Below are 22351 nucleotides of genomic sequence, written 5' to 3' on the forward strand. Positions count from 1 at the left end.
CTGCGCCTTTCAATATATTTAATATGTATTATTTTCTTAATAGTCTATGCCAAAATTCAGGTAAAGATACTTTATCTTAAATATTCTAAGTTGCACGTATATGAAGACGCAGGCGTGAACTAGCAATAGTAAACATAATGATAGATTGTACTGGCATTATTTCATATTACTGTTGCACATATGTACATATGTACTAACTCATTATGTATTGTGTCACTTATGCAGTTCCCAATTCCTATGATATATATTTATATATGTATAATATATATTTATATATGTATATGTATGTATATAAATATATATAAAAATGTTTTTTTTTTGTTAAAGAAACTAAAACAACAATAATAAAAAGGTAATTAAAACAAAAAGTTGTTGGGAGCCAACAACACGCGGTGTTCCCAAGCGGTCCCCCATCTAAGTACTAACCGCGCCCTTATCCCGACGCTGCTTAATTTCGGTGATCGGACGAGAACCGATGTATTCAGCGTGGTATGGTCGTTGGCATATTAATTTCCTAGAATTTGCCACTTGAGTACGTTACGTTTCACGTAAGAAAAGTGTCTGCAAATGAGATTAGGACTACAACTGGGGTATCTTTTTTATTCCATCTTTATCACAGTATTCATCGAATATTCTCCCGCTCAACTGTTTAACTGTTAAACTGTTTCTGCGCCTTTCAATATATTTAATATGTATTATTTTCTTAATAGTCTATGCCAAAATTCAGGTAAAGATACTTTATCTTAAATATTCTAAGTTGCACGTATATGAAGACGCAGGCGTGAACTAGCAATAGTAAACATAATGATAGATTGTACTGGCATTATTTCATATTACTGTTGCACATATGTACATATGTACTAACTCATTATGTATTGTGTCACTTATGCAGTTCCCAATTCCTATGATATATATTTATATATGTATAATATATATTTATATATGTATATGTATGTATATAAATATATATAAAAATGTTTTTTTTTTGTTAAAGAAACTAAAACAACAATAATAAAAAGGTAATTAAAACAAAAAGTTGTTGGGAGCCAACAACACGCGGTGTTCCCAAGCGGTCCCCCATCTAAGTACTAACCGCGCCCTTATCCCGACGCTGCTTAATTTCGGTGATCGGACGAGAACCGATGTATTCAGCGTGGTATGGTCGTTGGCATATTAATTTCCTAGAATTTGCCACTTGAGTACGTTACGTTTCACGTAAGAAAAGTGTCTGCAAATGAGATTAGGACTACAACTGGGGTATCTTTTTTATTCCATCTTTATCACAGTATTCATCGAATATTCTCCCGCTCAACTGTTTAACTGTTAAACTGTTTCTGCGCCTTTCAATATATTTAATATGTATTATTTTCTTAATAGTCTATGCCAAAATTCAGGTAAAGATACTTTATCTTAAATATTCTAAGTTGCACGTATATGAAGACGCAGGCGTGAACTAGCAATAGTAAACATAATGATAGATTGTACTGGCATTATTTCATATTACTGTTGCACATATGTACATATGTACTAACTCATTATGTATTGTGTCACTTATGCAGTTCCCAATTCCTATGATATATATTTATATATGTATAATATATATTTATATATGTATATGTATGTATATAAATATATATAAAAATGTTTTTTTTTTGTTAAAGAAACTAAAACAACAATAATAAAAAGGTAATTAAAACAAAAAGTTGTTGGGAGCCAACAACACGCGGTGTTCCCAAGCGGTCCCCCATCTAAGTACTAACCGCGCCCTTATCCCGACGCTGCTTAATTTCGGTGATCGGACGAGAACCGATGTATTCAGCGTGGTATGGTCGTTGGCATATTAATTTCCTAGAATTTGCCACTTGAGTACGTTACGTTTCACGTAAGAAAAGTGTCTGCAAATGAGATTAGGACTACAACTGGGGTATCTTTTTTATTCCATCTTTATCACAGTATTCATCGAATATTCTCCCGCTCAACTGTTTAACTGTTAAACTGTTTCTGCGCCTTTCAATATATTTAATATGTATTATTTTCTTAATAGTCTATGCCAAAATTCAGGTAAAGATACTTTATCTTAAATATTCTAAGTTGCACGTATATGAAGACGCAGGCGTGAACTAGCAATAGTAAACATAATGATAGATTGTACTGGCATTATTTCATATTACTGTTGCACATATGTACATATGTACTAACTCATTATGTATTGTGTCACTTATGCAGTTCCCAATTCCTATGATATATATTTATATATGTATAATATATATTTATATATGTATATGTATGTATATAAATATATATAAAAATGTTTTTTTTTTTGTTAAAGAAACTAAAACAACAATAATAAAAAGGTAATTAAAACAAAAAGTTGTTGGGAGCCAACAACACGCGGTGTTCCCAAGCGGTCCCCCATCTAAGTACTAACCGCGCCCTTATCCCGACGCTGCTTAATTTCGGTGATCGGACGAGAACCGATGTATTCAGCGTGGTATGGTCGTTGGCATATTAATTTCCTAGAATTTGCCACTTGAGTACGTTACGTTTCACGTAAGAAAAGTGTCTGCAAATGAGATTAGGACTACAACTGGGGTATCTTTTTTATTCCATCTTTATCACAGTATTCATCGAATATTCTCCCGCTCAACTGTTTAACTGTTAAACTGTTTCTGCGCCTTTCAATATATTTAATATGTATTATTTTCTTAATAGTCTATGCCAAAATTCAGGTAAAGATACTTTATCTTAAATATTCTAAGTTGCACGTATATGAAGACGCAGGCGTGAACTAGCAATAGTAAACATAATGATAGATTGTACTGGCATTATTTCATATTACTGTTGCACATATGTACATATGTACTAACTCATTATGTATTGTGTCACTTATGCAGTTCCCAATTCCTATGATATATATTTATATATGTATAATATATATTTATATATGTATATGTATGTATATAAATATATATAAAAATGTTTTTTTTTTGTTAAAGAAACTAAAACAACAATAATAAAAAGGTAATTAAAACAAAAAGTTGTTGGGAGCCAACAACACGCGGTGTTCCCAAGCGGTCCCCCATCTAAGTACTAACCGCGCCCTTATCCCGACGCTGCTTAATTTCGGTGATCGGACGAGAACCGATGTATTCAGCGTGGTATGGTCGTTGGCATATTAATTTCCTAGAATTTGCCACTTGAGTACGTTACGTTTCACGTAAGAAAAGTGTCTGCAAATGAGATTAGGACTACAACTGGGGTATCTTTTTTATTCCATCTTTATCACAGTATTCATCGAATATTCTCCCGCTCAACTGTTTAACTGTTAAACTGTTTCTGCGCCTTTCAATATATTTAATATGTATTATTTTCTTAATAGTCTATGCCAAAATTCAGGTAAAGATACTTTATCTTAAATATTCTAAGTTGCACGTATATGAAGACGCAGGCGTGAACTAGCAATAGTAAACATAATGATAGATTGTACTGGCATTATTTCATATTACTGTTGCACATATGTACATATGTACTAACTCATTATGTATTGTGTCACTTATGCAGTTCCCAATTCCTATGATATATATTTATATATGTATAATATATATTTATATATGTATATGTATGTATATAAATATATATAAAAATGTTTTTTTTTTGTTAAAGAAACTAAAACAACAATAATAAAAAGGTAATTAAAACAAAAAGTTGTTGGGAGCCAACAACACGCGGTGTTCCCAAGCGGTCCCCCATCTAAGTACTAACCGCGCCCTTATCCCGACGCTGCTTAATTTCGGTGATCGGACGAGAACCGATGTATTCAGCGTGGTATGGTCGTTGGCATATTAATTTCCTAGAATTTGCCACTTGAGTACGTTACGTTTCACGTAAGAAAAGTGTCTGCAAATGAGATTAGGACTACAACTGGGGTATCTTTTTTATTCCATCTTTATCACAGTATTCATCGAATATTCTCCCGCTCAACTGTTTAACTGTTAAACTGTTTCTGCGCCTTTCAATATATTTAATATGTATTATTTTCTTAATAGTCTATGCCAAAATTCAGGTAAAGATACTTTATCTTAAATATTCTAAGTTGCACGTATATGAAGACGCAGGCGTGAACTAGCAATAGTAAACATAATGATAGATTGTACTGGCATTATTTCATATTACTGTTGCACATATGTACATATGTACTAACTCATTATGTATTGTGTCACTTATGCAGTTCCCAATTCCTATGATATATATTTATATATGTATAATATATATTTATATATGTATATGTATGTATATAAATATATATAAAAATGTTTTTTTTTGTTAAAGAAACTAAAACAACAATAATAAAAAGGTAATTAAAACAAAAAGTTGTTGGGAGCCAACAACACGCGGTGTTCCCAAGCGGTCCCCCATCTAAGTACTAACCGCGCCCTTATCCCGACGCTGCTTAATTTCGGTGATCGGACGAGAACCGATGTATTCAGCGTGGTATGGTCGTTGGCATATTAATTTCCTAGAATTTGCCACTTGAGTACGTTACGTTTCACGTAAGAAAAGTGTCTGCAAATGAGATTAGGACTACAACTGGGGTATCTTTTTTATTCCATCTTTATCACAGTATTCATCGAATATTCTCCCGCTCAACTGTTTAACTGTTAAACTGTTTCTGCGCCTTTCAATATATTTAATATGTATTATTTTCTTAATAGTCTATGCCAAAATTCAGGTAAAGATACTTTATCTTAAATATTCTAAGTTGCACGTATATGAAGACGCAGGCGTGAACTAGCAATAGTAAACATAATGATAGATTGTACTGGCATTATTTCATATTACTGTTGCACATATGTACATATGTACTAACTCATTATGTATTGTGTCACTTATGCAGTTCCCAATTCCTATGATATATATTTATATATGTATAATATATATTTATATATGTATATGTATGTATATAAATATATATAAAAATGTTTTTTTTTTTGTTAAAGAAACTAAAACAACAATAATAAAAAGGTAATTAAAACAAAAAGTTGTTGGGAGCCAACAACACGCGGTGTTCCCAAGCGGTCCCCCATCTAAGTACTAACCGCGCCCTTATCCCGACGCTGCTTAATTTCGGTGATCGGACGAGAACCGATGTATTCAGCGTGGTATGGTCGTTGGCATATTAATTTCCTAGAATTTGCCACTTGAGTACGTTACGTTTCACGTAAGAAAAGTGTCTGCAAATGAGATTAGGACTACAACTGGGGTATCTTTTTTATTCCATCTTTATCACAGTATTCATCGAATATTCTCCCGCTCAACTGTTTAACTGTTAAACTGTTTCTGCGCCTTTCAATATATTTAATATGTATTATTTTCTTAATAGTCTATGCCAAAATTCAGGTAAAGATACTTTATCTTAAATATTCTAAGTTGCACGTATATGAAGACGCAGGCGTGAACTAGCAATAGTAAACATAATGATAGATTGTACTGGCATTATTTCATATTACTGTTGCACATATGTACATATGTACTAACTCATTATGTATTGTGTCACTTATGCAGTTCCCAATTCCTATGATATATATTTATATATGTATAATATATATTTATATATGTATATGTATGTATATAAATATATATAAAAATGTTTTTTTTTTGTTAAAGAAACTAAAACAACAATAATAAAAAGGTAATTAAAACAAAAAGTTGTTGGGAGCCAACAACACGCGGTGTTCCCAAGCGGTCCCCCATCTAAGTACTAACCGCGCCCTTATCCCGACGCTGCTTAATTTCGGTGATCGGACGAGAACCGATGTATTCAGCGTGGTATGGTCGTTGGCATATTAATTTCCTAGAATTTGCCACTTGAGTACGTTACGTTTCACGTAAGAAAAGTGTCTGCAAATGAGATTAGGACTACAACTGGGGTATCTTTTTTATTCCATCTTTATCACAGTATTCATCGAATATTCTCCCGCTCAACTGTTTAACTGTTAAACTGTTTCTGCGCCTTTCAATATATTTAATATGTATTATTTTCTTAATAGTCTATGCCAAAATTCAGGTAAAGATACTTTATCTTAAATATTCTAAGTTGCACGTATATGAAGACGCAGGCGTGAACTAGCAATAGTAAACATAATGATAGATTGTACTGGCATTATTTCATATTACTGTTGCACATATGTACATATGTACTAACTCATTATGTATTGTGTCACTTATGCAGTTCCCAATTCCTATGATATATATTTATATATGTATAATATATATTTATATATGTATATGTATGTATATAAATATATATAAAAATGTTTTTTTTTGTTAAAGAAACTAAAACAACAATAATAAAAAGGTAATTAAAACAAAAAGTTGTTGGGAGCCAACAACACGCGGTGTTCCCAAGCGGTCCCCCATCTAAGTACTAACCGCGCCCTTATCCCGACGCTGCTTAATTTCGGTGATCGGACGAGAACCGATGTATTCAGCGTGGTATGGTCGTTGGCATATTAATTTCCTAGAATTTGCCACTTGAGTACGTTACGTTTCACGTAAGAAAAGTGTCTGCAAATGAGATTAGGACTACAACTGGGGTATCTTTTTTATTCCATCTTTATCACAGTATTCATCGAATATTCTCCGACTCAACTGTTTAACTGTTTCTGCGCCTTTCAATATATTTAATATGTATTATTTTCTTAATAGTCTATGCCAAAATTCAGGTAAAGATACTTTATCTTAAATATTCTAAGTTGCACGTATATGAAGACGCAGGCGTGAACTAGCAATAGTAAACATAATGATAGATTGTACTGGCATTATTTCATATTACTGTTGCACATATGTACATATGTACTAACTCATTATGTATTGTGTCACTTATGCAGTTCCCAATTCCTATGATATATATTTATATATGTATAATATATATTTATATATGTATATGTATGTATATAAATATATATAAAAATGTTTTTTTTTTGTTAAAGAAACTAAAACAACAATAATAAAAAGGTAATTAAAACAAAAAGTTGTTGGGAGCCAACAACACGCGGTGTTCCCAAGCGGTCCCCCATCTAAGTACTAACCGCGCCCTTATCCCGACGCTGCTTAATTTCGGTGATCGGACGAGAACCGATGTATTCAGCGTGGTATGGTCGTTGGCATATTAATTTCCTAGAATTTGCCACTTGAGTACGTTACGTTTCACGTAAGAAAAGTGTCTGCAAATGAGATTAGGACTACAACTGGGGTATCTTTTTTATTCCATCTTTATCACAGTATTCATCGAATATTCTCCCGCTCAACTGTTTAACTGTTAAACTGTTTCTGCGCCTTTCAATATATTTAATATGTATTATTTTCTTAATAGTCTATGCCAAAATTCAGGTAAAGATACTTTATCTTAAATATTCTAAGTTGCACGTATATGAAGACGCAGGCGTGAACTAGCAATAGTAAACATAATGATAGATTGTACTGGCATTATTTCATATTACTGTTGCACATATGTACATATGTACTAACTCATTATGTATTGTGTCACTTATGCAGTTCCCAATTCCTATGATATATATTTATATATGTATAATATATATTTATATATGTATATGTATGTATATAAATATATATAAAAATGTTTTTTTTTTGTTAAAGAAACTAAAACAACAATAATAAAAAGGTAATTAAAACAAAAAGTTGTTGGGAGCCAACAACACGCGGTGTTCCCAAGCGGTCCCCCATCTAAGTACTAACCGCGCCCTTATCCCGACGCTGCTTAATTTCGGTGATCGGACGAGAACCGATGTATTCAGCGTGGTATGGTCGTTGGCATATTAATTTCCTAGAATTTGCCACTTGAGTACGTTACGTTTCACGTAAGAAAAGTGTCTGCAAATGAGATTAGGACTACAACTGGGGTATCTTTTTTATTCCATCTTTATCACAGTATTCATCGAATATTCTCCCGCTCAACTGTTTAACTGATAAACTGTTTCTGCGCCTTTCAATATATTTAATATGTATTATTTTCTTAATAGTCTATGCCAAAATTCAGGTAAAGATACTTTATCTTAAATATTCTAAGTTGCACGTATATGAAGACGCAGGCGTGAACTAGCAATAGTAAACATAATGATAGATTGTACTGGCATTATTTCATATTACTGTTGCACATATGTACATATGTACTAACTCATTATGTATTGTGTCACTTATGCAGTTCCCAATTCCTATGATATATATTTATATATGTATAATATATATTTATATATGTATATGTATGTATATAAATATATATAAAAATGTTTTTTTTTTGTTAAAGAAACTAAAACAACAATAATAAAAAGGTAATTAAAACAAAAAGTTGTTGGGAGCCAACAACACGCGGTGTTCCCAAGCGGTCCCCCATCTAAGTACTAACCGCGCCCTTATCCCGACGCTGCTTAATTTCGGTGATCGGACGAGAACCGATGTATTCAGCGTGGTATGGTCGTTGGCATATTAATTTCCTAGAATTTGCCACTTGAGTACGTTACGTTTCACGTAAGAAAAGTGTCTGCAAATGAGATTAGGACTACAACTGGGGTATCTTTTTTATTCCATCTTTATCACAGTATTCATCGAATATTCTCCCGCTCAACTGTTTAACTGATAAACTGTTTCTGCGCCTTTCAATATATTTAATATGTATTATTTTCTTAATAGTCTATGCCAAAATTCAGGTAAAGATACTTTATCTTAAATATTCTAAGTTGCACGTATATGAAGACGCAGGCGTGAACTAGCAATAGTAAACATAATGATAGATTGTACTGGCATTATTTCATATTACTGTTGCACATATGTACATATGTACTAACTCATTATGTATTGTGTCACTTATGCAGTTCCCAATTCCTATGATATATATTTATATATGTATAATATATATTTATATATGTATATGTATGTATATAAATATATATAAAAATGTTTTTTTTTTGTTAAAGAAACTAAAACAACAATAATAAAAAGGTAATTAAAACAAAAAGTTGTTGGGAGCCAACAACACGCGGTGTTCCCAAGCGGTCCCCCATCTAAGTACTAACCGCGCCCTTATCCCGACGCTGCTTAATTTCGGTGATCGGACGAGAACCGATGTATTCAGCGTGGTATGGTCGTTGGCATATTAATTTCCTAGAATTTGCCACTTGAGTACGTTACGTTTCACGTAAGAAAAGTGTCTGCAAATGAGATTAGGACTACAACTGGGGTATCTTTTTTATTCCATCTTTATCACAGTATTCATCGAATATTCTCCCGCTCAACTGTTTAACTGTTAAACTGTTTCTGCGCCTTTCAATATATTTAATATGTATTATTTTCTTAATAGTCTATGCCAAAATTCAGGTAAAGATACTTTATCTTAAATATTCTAAGTTGCACGTATATGAAGACGCAGGCGTGAACTAGCAATAGTAAACATAATGATAGATTGTACTGGCATTATTTCATATTACTGTTGCACATATGTACATATGTACTAACTCATTATGTATTGTGTCACTTATGCAGTTCCCAATTCCTATGATATATATTTATATATGTATAATATATATTTATATATGTATATGTATGTATATAAATATATATAAAAATGTTTTTTTTTTGTTAAAGAAACTAAAACAACAATAATAAAAAGGTAATTAAAACAAAAAGTTGTTGGGAGCCAACAACACGCGGTGTTCCCAAGCGGTCCCCCATCTAAGTACTAACCGCGCCCTTATCCCGACGCTGCTTAATTTCGGTGATCGGACGAGAACCGATGTATTCAGCGTGGTATGGTCGTTGGCATATTAATTTCCTAGAATTTGCCACTTGAGTACGTTACGTTTCACGTAAGAAAAGTGTCTGCAAATGAGATTAGGACTACAACTGGGGTATCTTTTTTATTCCATCTTTATCACAGTATTCATCGAATATTCTCCCGCTCAACTGTTTAACTGTTAAACTGTTTCTGCGCCTTTCAATATATTTAATATGTATTATTTTCTTAATAGTCTATGCCAAAATTCAGGTAAAGATACTTTATCTTAAATATTCTAAGTTGCACGTATATGAAGACGCAGGCGTGAACTAGCAATAGTAAACATAATGATAGATTGTACTGGCATTATTTCATATTACTGTTGCACATATGTACATATGTACTAACTCATTATGTATTGTGTCACTTATGCAGTTCCCAATTCCTATGATATATATTTATATATGTATAATATATATTTATATATGTATATGTATGTATATAAATATATATAAAAATGTTTTTTTTTTGTTAAAGAAACTAAAACAACAATAATAAAAAGGTAATTAAAACAAAAAGTTGTTGGGAGCCAACAACACGCGGTGTTCCCAAGCGGTCCCCCATCTAAGTACTAACCGCGCCCTTATCCCGACGCTGCTTAATTTCGGTGATCGGACGAGAACCGATGTATTCAGCGTGGTATGGTCGTTGGCATATTAATTTCCTAGAATTTGCCACTTGAGTACGTTACGTTTCACGTAAGAAAAGTGTCTGCAAATGAGATTAGGACTACAACTGGGGTATCTTTTTTATTCCATCTTTATCACAGTATTCATCGAATATTCTCCCGCTCAACTGTTTAACTGTTAAACTGTTTCTGCGCCTTTCAATATATTTAATATGTATTATTTTCTTAATAGTCTATGCCAAAATTCAGGTAAAGATACTTTATCTTAAATATTCTAAGTTGCACGTATATGAAGACGCAGGCGTGAACTAGCAATAGTAAACATAATGATAGATTGTACTGGCATTATTTCATATTACTGTTGCACATATGTACATATGTACTAACTCATTATGTATTGTGTCACTTATGCAGTTCCCAATTCCTATGATATATATTTATATATGTATAATATATATTTATATATGTATATGTATGTATATAAATATATATAAAAATGTTTTTTTTTTGTTAAAGAAACTAAAACAACAATAATAAAAAGGTAATTAAAACAAAAAGTTGTTGGGAGCCAACAACACGCGGTGTTCCCAAGCGGTCCCCCATCTAAGTACTAACCGCGCCCTTATCCCGACGCTGCTTAATTTCGGTGATCGGACGAGAACCGATGTATTCAGCGTGGTATGGTCGTTGGCATATTAATTTCCTAGAATTTGCCACTTGAGTACGTTACGTTTCACGTAAGAAAAGTGTCTGCAAATGAGATTAGGACTACAACTGGGGTATCTTTTTTATTCCATCTTTATCACAGTATTCATCGAATATTCTCCCGCTCAACTGTTTAACTGTTAAACTGTTTCTGCGCCTTTCAATATATTTAATATGTATTATTTTCTTAATAGTCTATGCCAAAATTCAGGTAAAGATACTTTATCTTAAATATTCTAAGTTGCACGTATATGAAGACGCAGGCGTGAACTAGCAATAGTAAACATAATGATAGATTGTACTGGCATTATTTCATATTACTGTTGCACATATGTACATATGTACTAACTCATTATGTATTGTGTCACTTATGCAGTTCCCAATTCCTATGATATATATTTATATATGTATAATATATATTTATATATGTATATGTATGTATATAAATATATATAAAAATGTTTTTTTTTGTTAAAGAAACTAAAACAACAATAATAAAAAGGTAATTAAAACAAAAAGTTGTTGGGAGCCAACAACAACGCGGTGTTCCCAAGCGGTCCCCCATCTAAGTACTAACCGCGCCCTTATCCCGACGCTGCTTAATTTCGGTGATCGGACGAGAACCGATGTATTCAGCGTGGTATGGTCGTTGGCATATTAATTTCCTAGAATTTGCCACTTGAGTACGTTACGTTTCACGTAAGAAAAGTGTCTGCAAATGAGATTAGGACTACAACTGGGGTATCTTTTTTATTCCATCTTTATCACAGTATTCATCGAATATTCTCCCGCTCAACTGTTTAACTGTTAAACTGTTTCTGCGCCTTTCAATATATTTAATATGTATTATTTTCTTAATAGTCTATGCCAGAATTCAGGTAAAGATACTTTATCTTAAATATTCTAAGTTGCACGTATATGAAGACGCAGGCGTGAACTAGCAATAGTAAACATAATGATAGATTGTACTGGCATTATTTCATATTACTGTTGCACATATGTACATATGTACTAACTCATTATGTATTGTGTCACTTATGCAGTTCCCAATTCCTATGATATATATTTATATATGTATAATATATATTTATATATGTATATGTATGTGTATAAATATATATAAAAATGTTTTTTTTTTGTTAAAGAAACTAAAACAACAATAATAAAAAGGTAATTAAAACAAAAAGTTGTTGGGAGCCAACAACACGCGGTGTTCCCAAGCGGTCCCCCATCTAAGTACTAACCGCGCCCTTATCCCGACGCTGCTTAATTTCGGTGATCGGACGAGAACCGATGTATTCAGCGTGGTATGGTCGTTGGCATATTAATTTCCTAGAATTTGCCACTTGAGTACGTTACGTTTCACGTAAGAAAAGTGTCTGCAAATGAGATTAGGACTACAACTGGGGTATCTTTTTTATTCCATCTTTATCACAGTATTCATCGAATATTCTCCCGCTCAACTGTTTAACTGTTAAACTGTTTCTGCGCCTTTCAATATATTTAATATGTATTATTTTCTTAATAGTCTATGCCAAAATTCAGGTAAATATACTTTATCTTAAATATTCTAAGTTGCACGTATATGAAGACGCAGGCGTGAACTAGCAATAGTAAACATAATGATAGATTGTACTGGCATTATTTCATATTACTGTTGCACATATGTACATATGTACTAACTCATTATGTATTGTGTCACTTATGCAGTTCCCAATTCCTATGATATATATTTATATATGTATAATATATATTTATATATGTATATGTATGTATATAAATATATATAAAAATGTTTTTTTTTTGTTAAAGAAACTAAAACAACAATAATAAAAAGGTAATTAAAACAAAAAGTTGTTGGGAGCCAACAACACGCGGTGTTCCCAAGCGGTCCCCCATCTAAGTACTAACCGCGCCCTTATCCCGACGCTGCTTAATTTCGGTGATCGGACGAGAACCGATGTATTCAGCGTGGTATGGTCGTTGGCATATTAATTTCCTAGAATTTGCCACTTGAGTACGTTACGTTTCACGTAAGAAAAGTGTCTGCAAATGAGATTAGGACTACAACTGGGGTATCTTTTTTATTCCATCTTTATCACAGTATTCATCGAATATTCTCCCGCTCAACTGTTTAACTGTTAAACTGTTTCTGCGCCTTTCAATATATTTAATATTTATTATTTTCTTAATAGTCTATGCCAAAATTCAGGTAAAGATACTTTATCTTAAATATTCTAAGTTGCACGTATATGAAGACGCAGGCGTGAACTAGCAATAGTAAACATAATGATAGATTGTACTGGCATTATTTCATATTACTGTTGCACATATGTACATATGTACTAACTCATTATGTATTGTGTCACTTATGCAGTTCCCAATTCCTATGATATATATTTATATATGTATAATATATATTTATATATGTATATGTATGTATATAAATATATATAAAAATGTTTTTTTTTTGTTAAAGAAACTAAAACAACAATAATAAAAAGGTAATTAAAACAAAAAGTTGTTGGGAGCCAACAACACGCGGTGTTCCCAAGCGGTCCCCCATCTAAGTACTAACCGCGCCCTTATCCCGACGCTGCTTAATTTCGGTGATCGGACGAGAACCGATGTATTCAGCGTGGTATGGTCGTTGGCATATTAATTTCCTAGAATTTGCCACTTGAGTACGTTACGTTTCACGTAAGAAAAGTGTCTGCAAATGAGATTAGGACTACAACTGGGGTATCTTTTTTATTCCATCTTTATCACAGTATTCATCGAATATTCTCCCGCTCAACTGTTTAACTGTTAAACTGTTTCTGCGCCTTTCAATATATTTAATATGTATTATTTTCTTAATAGTCTATGCCAAAATTCAGGTAAAGATACTTTATCTTAAATATTCTAAGTTGCACGTATATGAAGACGCAGGCGTGAACTAGCAATAGTAAACATAATGATAGATTGTACTGGCATTATTTCATATTACTGTTGCACATATGTACATATGTACTAACTCATTATGTATTGTGTCACTTATGCAGTTCCCAATTCCTATGATATATATTTATATATGTATAATATATATTTATATATGTATATGTATGTATATAAATATATATAAAAATGTTTTTTTTTTGTTAAAGAAACTAAAACAACAATAATAAAAAGGTAATTAAAACAAAAAGTTGTTGGGAGCCAACAACACGCGGTGTTCCCAAGCGGTCCCCCATCTAAGTACTAACCGCGCCCTTATCCCGACGCTGCTTAATTTCGGTGATCGGACGAGAACCGATGTATTCAGCGTGGTATGGTCGTTGGCATATTAATTTCCTAGAATTTGCCACTTGAGTACGTTACGTTTCACGTAAGAAAAGTGTCTGCAAATGAGATTAGGACTACAACTGGGGTATCTTTTTTATTCCATCTTTATCACAGTATTCATCGAATATTCTCCCGCTCAACTGTTTAACTGTTAAACTGTTTCTGCGCCTTTCAATATATTTAATATGTATTATTTTCTTAATAGTCTATGCCAAAATTCAGGTAAAGATACTTTATCTTAAATATTCTAAGTTGCACGTATATGAAGACGCAGGCGTGAACTAGCAATAGTAAACATAATGATAGATTGTACTGGCATTATTTCATATTACTGTTGCACATATGTACATATGTACTAACTCATTATGTATTGTGTCACTTATGCAGTTCCCAATTCCTATGATATATATTTATATATGTATAATATATATTTATATATGTATATGTATGTATATAAATATATATAAAAATGTTTTTTTTTTGTTAAAGAAACTAAAACAACAATAATAAAAAGGTAATTAAAACAAAAAGTTGTTGGGAGCCAACAACAACGCGGTGTTCCCAAGCGGTCCCCCATCTAAGTACTAACCGCGCCCTTATCCCGACGCTGCTTAATTTCGGTGATCGGACGAGAACCGATGTATTCAGCGTGGTATGGTCGTTGGCATATTAATTTCCTAGAATTTGCCACTTGAGTACGTTACGTTTCACGTAAGAAAAGTGTCTGCAAATGAGATTAGGACTACAACTGGGGTATCTTTTTTATTCCATCTTTATCACAGTATTCATCGAATATTCTCCCGCTCAACTGTTTAACTGTTAAACTGTTTCTGCGCCTTTCAATATATTTAATATGTATTATTTTCTTAATAGTCTATGCCAAAATTCAGGTAAAGATACTTTATCTTAAATATTCTAAGTTGCACGTATATGAAGACGCAGGCGTGAACTAGCAATAGTAAACATAATGATAGATTGTACTGGCATTATTTCATATTACTGTTGCACATATGTACATATGTACTAACTCATTATGTATTGTGTCACTTATGCAGTTCCCAATTCCTATGATATATATTTATATATGTATAATATATATTTATATATGTATATGTATGTATATAAATATATATAAAAATGTTTTTTTTTTGTTAAAGAAACTAAAACAACAATAATAAAAAGGTAATTAAAACAAAAAGTTGTTGGGAGCCAACAACAACGCGGTGTTCCCAAGCGGTCCCCCATCTAAGTACTAACCGCGCCCTTATCCCGACGCTGCTTAATTTCGGTGATCGGACGAGAACCGATGTATTCAGCGTGGTATGGTCGTTGGCATATTAATTTCCTAGAATTTGCCACTTGAGTACGTTACGTTTCACGTAAGAAAAGTGTCTGCAAATGAGATTAGGACTACAACTGGGGTATCTTTTTTATTCCATCTTTATCACAGTATTCATCGAATATTCTCCCGCTCAACTGTTTAACTGTTAAACTGTTTCTGCGCCTTTCAATATATTTAATATGTATTATTTTCTTAATAGTCTATGCCAAAATTCAGGTAAAGATACTTTATCTTAAATATTCTAAGTTGCACGTATATGAAGACGCAGGCGTGAACTAGCAATAGTAAACATAATGATAGATTGTACTGGCATTATTTCATATTACTGTTGCACATATGTACATATGTACTAACTCATTATGTATTGTGTCACTTATGCAGTTCCCAATTCCTATGATATATATTTATATATGTATAATATATATTTATATATGTATATGTATGTATATAAATATATATAAAAATGTTTTTTTTTTTGTTAAAGAAACTAAAACAACAATAATAAAAAGGTAATTAAAACAAAAAGTTGTTGGGAGCCAACAACACGCGGTGTTCCCAAGCGGTCCCCCATCTAAGTACTAACCGCGCCCTTATCCCGACGCTGCTTAATTTCGGTGATCGGACGAGAACCGATGTATTCAGCGTGGTATGGTCGTTGGCATATTAATTTCCTAGAATTTGCCACTTGAGTACGTTACGTTTCACGTAAGAAAAGTGTCTGCAAATGAGATTAGGACTACAACTGGGGTATCTTTTTTATTCCATCTTTATCACAGTATTCATCGAATATTCTCCCGCTCAACTGTTTAACTGTTAAACTGTTTCTGCGCCTTTCAATATATTTAATATGTATTATTTTCTTAATAGTCTATGCCAAAATTCAGGTAAAGATACTTTATCTTAAATATTCTAAGTTGCACGTATATGAAGACGCAGGCGTGAACTAGCAATAGTAAACATAATGATAGATTGTACTGGCATTATTTCATATTACTGTTGCACATATGTACATATGTACTAACTCATTATGTATTGTGTCACTTATGCAGTTCCCAATTCCTATGATATATATTTATATATGTATAATATATATTTATATATGTATATGTATGTATATAAATATATATAAAAATGTTTTTTTTTTGTTAAAGAAACTAAAACAACAATAATAAAAAGGTAATTAAAACAAAAAGTTGTTGGGAGCCAACAACACGCGGTGTTCCCAAGCGGTCCCCCATCTAAGTACTAACCGCGCCCTTATCCCGACGCTGCTTAATTTCGGTGATCGGACGAGAACCGATGTATTCAGCGTGGTATGGTCGTTGGCATATTAATTTCCTAGAATTTGCCACTTGAGTACGTTACGTTTCACGTAAGAAAAGTGTCTGCAAATGAGATTAGGACTACAACTGGGGTATCTTTTTTATTCCATCTTTATCACAGTATTCATCGAATATTCTCCCGCTCAACTGTTTAACTGTTAAACTGTTTCTGCGCCTTTCAATATATTTAATATGTATTATTTTCTTAATAGTCTATGCCAAAATTCAGGTAAAGATACTTTATCTTAAATATTCTAAGTTGCACGTATATGAAGACGCAGGCGTGAACTAGCAATAGTAAACATAATGATAGATTGTACTGGCATTATTTCATATTACTGTTGCACATATGTACATATGTACTAACTCATTATGTATTGTGTCACTTATGCAGTTCCCAATTCCTATGATATATATTTATATATGTATAATATATATTTATATATGTATAATATATATTTATATATGTATAATATATATTTATATATGTATATGTATGTATATAAATATATATAAAAATGTTTTTTTTTTGTTAAAGAAACTAAAACAACAATAATAAAAAGGTAATTAAAACAAAAAGTTGTTGGGAGCCAACAACACGCGGTGTTCCCTAGCGGTCCCCCATCTAAGTACTAACCGCGCCCTTATCCCGACGCTGCTTAATTTCGGTGATCGGACGAGAACCGATGTATTCAGCGTGGTATGGTCGTTGGCATATTAATTTCCTAGAATTTGCCACTTGAGTACGTTACGTTTCACGTAAGAAAAGTGTCTGCAAATGAGATTAGGACTACAACTGGGGTATCTTTTTTATTCCATCTTTATCACAGTATTCATCGAATATTCTCCGACTCAACTGTTTAACTGTTTCTGCGCCTTTCAATATATTTAATATGTATTATTTTCTTAATAGTCTATGCCAAAATTCAGGTAAAGATACTTTATCTTAAATATTCTAAGTTGCACGTATATGAAGACGCAGGCGTGAACTAGCAATAGTAAACATAATGATAGATTGTACTGACACTATTTCATATTACTGTTGCACATATGTACATATGTACTAACTCATTATGCATTGTGTCACTTATGCAGTTCCCAATTCCTATGATATATATTTATATATGTATATGTATGTATATAAATATATATAAAAATGTTTTTTTTTTGTTAAAGAAACTAAAACAACAATAATAAAAAGGTAATTAAAACAAAAAGTTGTTGGGAGCCAACAACACGCGGTGTTCCCAAGCGGTCCCCCATCTAAGTACTAACCGCGCCCTTATCCCGACGCTGCTTAATTTCGGTGATCGGACGAGAACCGATGTATTCAGCGTGGTATGGTCGTTGGCATATTAATTTCCTAGAATTTGCCACTTGAGTACGTTACGTTTCACGTAAGATTCCATCTTTATCACAGTATTCATCGAATATTCTCCGACTCAACTGTTTAACTGTTTCTGCGCCTTTCAATATATTTAATATGTATTATTTTCTTAATAGTCTATGCCAAAATTCAGGTAAAGATACTTTATCTTAAATATTCTAAGTTGCACGTATATGAAGACGCAGGCGTGAACTAGCAATAGTAAACATAATGATAGATTGTACTGACACTATTTCATATTACTGTTGCACATATGTACATATGTACTAACTCATTATGTATTGTGTCACTTATGCAGTTCCCAATTCCTATGATATATATTTATATATGTATATGTATGTATATAAATATATATAAAAATGTTTTTTTTTGTTAAAGAAACTAAAACAACAATAATAAAAAGGTAATTAAAACAAAAAGTTGTTGGGAGCCAACAACACGCGGTGTTCCCAAGCGGTCCCCCATCTAAGTACTAACCGCGCCCTTATCCCGACGCTGCTTAATTTCGGTGATCGGACGAGAACCGATGTATTCAGCGTGGTATGGTCGTTGGCATATTAATTTCCTAGAATTTGCCACTTGAGTACGTTACGTTTCACGTAAGATTCCATCTTTATCACAGTATTCATCGAATATTCTCCGACTCAACTGTTTAACTGTTTCTGCGCCTTTCAATATATTTAATATGTATTATTTTCTTAATAGTCTATGCCAAAATTCAGGTAAAGATACTTTATCTTAAATATTCTAAGTTGCACGTATATGAAGACGCAGGCGTGAACTAGCAATAGTAAACATAATGATAGATTGTACTGACACTATTTCATATTACTGTTGCACATATGTACATATGTACTAACTCATTATGTATTGTGTCACTTATGCAGTTCCCAATTCCTATGATATATATTTATATATGTATATGTATGTATATAAATATATATAAAAATGTTTTTTTTTTGTTAAAGAAACTAAAACAACAATAATAAAAAGGTAATTAAAACAAAAAGTTGTTGGGAGCCAACAACACGCGGTGTTCCCAAGCGGTCCCCCATCTAAGTACTAACCGCGCCCTTATCCCGACGCTGCTTAATTTCGGTGATCGGACGAGAACCGATGTATTCAGCGTGGTATGGTCGTTGGCATATTAATTTCCTAGAATTTGCCACTTGAGTACGTTACGTTTCACGTAAGAAAAGTGTCTGCAAATGAGATTAGGACTACAACTGGAGTATCTTTTTTATTCCATCTTTATCACAGTATTCATCGAATATTCTCCGACTCAACTGTTTAACTGTTTCTGCGCCTTTCAATATATTTAATATGTATTATTTTCTTAATAGTCTATGCCAAAATTCAGGTAAAGATACTTTATCTTAAATATTCTAAGTTGCACGTATATGAAGACGCAGGCGTGAACTAGCAATAGTAAACATAATGATAGATTGTACTGACATTATTTCATATTACTGTTGCACATATGTACATATGTACTAGCTCATTATGTATTGCGTCACTTATGCAGTTCCCAATTACTATGATATATATTTATATATGTATATGTATGTATATAAATATATATAAAAATGTTTTTTTTTTTTGTTAAAGAAACTAAAACAACAATAACAAGTAAGGAAGGGCTAAGTTCGGATGTAACCGAACATTTTATACTCTCGCAAAGTCAAATGGTATACTCGTTTGAGATTTCTATGTGGATTGACTGATATTTTCGGTAGAATAGGCAATGGGGTCCATATATTTAGTACTTAGGGGTTTGAACAGTTTTGGTTCGACTTAGACAATTTTTGGCCGCAAGGTGGCATACTATAATTGCATTATTCACGCAAAGTTTTACCCCGATATAATCATTGTTACCTGATTTGCATAGTGGAAAGTGAAAGAATCAGATGGAATTTAAAATGGTGTTATATGGGAAGAAGGCGTGGTTGTAGTCCGATTTCGCCCCTATAACATAGAAACATGAAAAGAACGTTATGCACCGAATTTGGTTGAAATCGGTTGAGCAGATCTCAAGATATGGGTTTTCACCTAAAAGTGGGCTGTACCACGCTCACTGACTAATTTTGAACGCGGTTCCTATAAAGCCAATTTATACCATTTTAGAGATAAAACTTAATGTCTCTGGCGTGTTTTGTGCTTGATTTATCGCGCTTTTAGTAGTTTTTAACAGTACCGTTATATGGGGAGTGGGCGGAGTTGCCACCCGATTTCAACTATTTTCACACCGTCAATAGAAGTGCTAAAAACATTTGCTTCTAGTGAATTTTGTTATTATAGCATTAGCGGTTAAGGAGATATGCACATTAAACCTATTAGAGGCGGGACCACGCCCACTTTTTACAAAAAGTTTTAACTGCAGATGCCCCTCCCTAATGTGATCCTGTGTACCAAATAACAGTTTTGTATCTTATTGTGGAGCTTAGTTATGGCAAGTTATTTGTTTTTGATTAATGGCGTTTTGTGGGCGTGGCAGTGGTCCGATTACGCCCATCTGCAATACCAACCGTCTCACGGTACCAAGAAACATGTCTACCAAGTTTCATAAAGATATCTCAATTTTTACTCAAGTTAGAGCTTGCACGGACGGACGGACGGACGGACGGACAGACAGTCACCCGGATTTCAACTCGTCTCTTCATCCTGATCATTTATATATATATAACCCTATATCTAACTCGATTAGTTTTAGGTGATACAAACAACCGTTAGGTGAACAAAACTATTATACTCTGTAGCAACAGGTTGCGAGAGTATAAAAATAGCGAATTAGGTTGGACGAAAATGATTCAAAAATACTAAACATGCGTCGGGATAAGGGCCGCTGGGGACCGCCTGGGAACACCGCGTGTTGTGGGCTCCCAACAACTTTTTGTTTTAATTATCTTTTTATTATTGTTGTTTTAGTTTCTTTAACAAAAAACAAAACATTTTTATATATATATTTATATACATACATATATGTACATATACAAATATATATCATAGGAATTGGGAGCTGCATAAGTGACACAATACATAATGAGTTAGTACATACATGTGTGCAACAGTAATATGAAATAATGTCAGTACAATCTATCATTATGTTTACTATTGCTAGTTCACGCCTGCGTCTTCATATACGTGCAACTTAGAATATTTAAAATAAAGTATCTTTACCTGAATTTTGGCATAGACTATTAAGAAAATAATACATATTAAATATATTGAAAGGGGCAGAAACAGTTTAACAGTTAAACAGTTGAGCGGGAGAATATTCGATGAATACTGTGATAAAGATGGAATAAAAAAGATACCCCAGTTGTAGTCCTAATCTCATTTGCAGACACTTTTCTTACGTGAAACGTAACGTACTCAAGTGGCAAATTCTAGGAAATTAATATGCCAACGACCATACCACGCTGAATACATCGGTTCTCGTCCGATCACCGAAATTAAGCAGCGTCGGGATAAGGGCGCGGTTAGTACTTAGATGGGGGACCGCTTGGGAACACCGCGTGTTGTTGGCTCCCAACAACTTTTTGTTTTAATTACCTTTTTATTATTGTTGTTTTAGTTTCTTTAACAAAAAAAAAACATTTTTATATATATTTATATACATACATATACATATATAAATATATATTATACATATATAAATATATATCATAGGAATTGGGAACTGCATAAGTGACACAATACATAATGAGTTAGTACATATGTACATATGTGCAACAGTAATATGAAATAATGCCAGTACAATCTATCATTATGTTTACTATTGCTAGTTCACGCCTGC

At 32.9% G+C, this 22351-nt stretch overlaps 1 protein-coding gene and 31 pseudogenes across 1 annotated transcript in view; 2 read left to right on the forward strand and 30 right to left on the reverse strand.

Moving 5' to 3' along the window:
- The window catches only part of mib2 (mind bomb 2), a 260282-nt gene that overhangs the window by 219482 nt on the left and 18449 nt on the right, over positions 1-22351 (forward strand). The window lies entirely within an intron of this gene.
- On the reverse strand, positions 378-503 carry LOC138856790 (5S ribosomal RNA; annotated as a pseudogene).
- Positions 1045-1170, reverse strand: LOC138856791 (5S ribosomal RNA; annotated as a pseudogene).
- On the reverse strand, positions 1712-1837 carry LOC138856792 (5S ribosomal RNA; annotated as a pseudogene).
- On the reverse strand, positions 2380-2505 carry LOC138856793 (5S ribosomal RNA; annotated as a pseudogene).
- Positions 3047-3172, reverse strand: LOC138856794 (5S ribosomal RNA; annotated as a pseudogene).
- On the reverse strand, positions 3714-3839 carry LOC138856796 (5S ribosomal RNA; annotated as a pseudogene).
- On the reverse strand, positions 4380-4505 carry LOC138856797 (5S ribosomal RNA; annotated as a pseudogene).
- LOC138856798 (5S ribosomal RNA) lies at positions 5048-5173 on the reverse strand (annotated as a pseudogene).
- Positions 5715-5840, reverse strand: LOC138856799 (5S ribosomal RNA; annotated as a pseudogene).
- LOC138856800 (5S ribosomal RNA) lies at positions 6381-6506 on the reverse strand (annotated as a pseudogene).
- Positions 7040-7165, reverse strand: LOC138856801 (5S ribosomal RNA; annotated as a pseudogene).
- LOC138856802 (5S ribosomal RNA) lies at positions 7707-7832 on the reverse strand (annotated as a pseudogene).
- LOC138856803 (5S ribosomal RNA) lies at positions 8374-8499 on the reverse strand (annotated as a pseudogene).
- LOC138856804 (5S ribosomal RNA) lies at positions 9041-9166 on the reverse strand (annotated as a pseudogene).
- On the reverse strand, positions 9708-9833 carry LOC138856805 (5S ribosomal RNA; annotated as a pseudogene).
- LOC138856807 (5S ribosomal RNA) lies at positions 10375-10500 on the reverse strand (annotated as a pseudogene).
- LOC138856808 (5S ribosomal RNA) lies at positions 11042-11167 on the reverse strand (annotated as a pseudogene).
- Positions 11708-11834, reverse strand: LOC138856824 (5S ribosomal RNA; annotated as a pseudogene).
- LOC138856809 (5S ribosomal RNA) lies at positions 12376-12501 on the reverse strand (annotated as a pseudogene).
- Positions 13043-13168, reverse strand: LOC138856810 (5S ribosomal RNA; annotated as a pseudogene).
- LOC138856811 (5S ribosomal RNA) lies at positions 13710-13835 on the reverse strand (annotated as a pseudogene).
- LOC138856813 (5S ribosomal RNA) lies at positions 14377-14502 on the reverse strand (annotated as a pseudogene).
- Positions 15044-15170, reverse strand: LOC138856825 (5S ribosomal RNA; annotated as a pseudogene).
- Positions 15712-15838, reverse strand: LOC138856826 (5S ribosomal RNA; annotated as a pseudogene).
- Positions 16381-16506, reverse strand: LOC138856814 (5S ribosomal RNA; annotated as a pseudogene).
- On the reverse strand, positions 17048-17173 carry LOC138856815 (5S ribosomal RNA; annotated as a pseudogene).
- Positions 17757-17882, reverse strand: LOC138856828 (5S ribosomal RNA; annotated as a pseudogene).
- LOC138856816 (5S ribosomal RNA) lies at positions 18395-18520 on the reverse strand (annotated as a pseudogene).
- LOC138856817 (5S ribosomal RNA) lies at positions 18984-19109 on the reverse strand (annotated as a pseudogene).
- On the reverse strand, positions 19574-19699 carry LOC138856819 (5S ribosomal RNA; annotated as a pseudogene).
- On the forward strand, positions 21957-22082 carry LOC138856820 (5S ribosomal RNA; annotated as a pseudogene).

This window comes from Bactrocera oleae, chromosome 3, assembly GCF_042242935.1.
Source record: "Bactrocera oleae isolate idBacOlea1 chromosome 3, idBacOlea1, whole genome shotgun sequence".
Taxonomy (NCBI): domain Eukaryota; kingdom Metazoa; phylum Arthropoda; class Insecta; order Diptera; family Tephritidae; genus Bactrocera; species Bactrocera oleae.